Source organism: Penaeus monodon, chromosome 20 (genome assembly GCF_015228065.2).
Source record: "Penaeus monodon isolate SGIC_2016 chromosome 20, NSTDA_Pmon_1, whole genome shotgun sequence".
In the NCBI taxonomy this organism is placed as follows: Eukaryota; Metazoa; Arthropoda; class Malacostraca; order Decapoda; family Penaeidae; genus Penaeus; species Penaeus monodon.
The window spans coordinates 15,984,356-15,984,619 of NC_051405.1; positions in this window are offsets into that span (position 1 = coordinate 15,984,356).

A 264-nucleotide genomic window follows, 5' to 3' on the forward strand; every position below is an offset into this window, starting at 1 on the left:
AAAAAAGTATATATGGTTCTGGTAGAATGTTCTAACCAAGGAACACGGCACACGGAACAGCCATCCGGTATGCCGCGTTCCCTCTCTGCCACCTGCTTATTGGCCATTCTCAGCGTGTTCCGTCCGTCTCTCTTCTCTGCCCTGGTCGCTCCTTCTTTCTTCCGGCTCCTCGTCTCCTTCTCCGTTTCTCATCTCCGGTCGTACTTAGCTCGATCTCGCTTTTTTGTTGTTTCTTTTCTGAGTTTCTGCTTATTTGGCACTGCC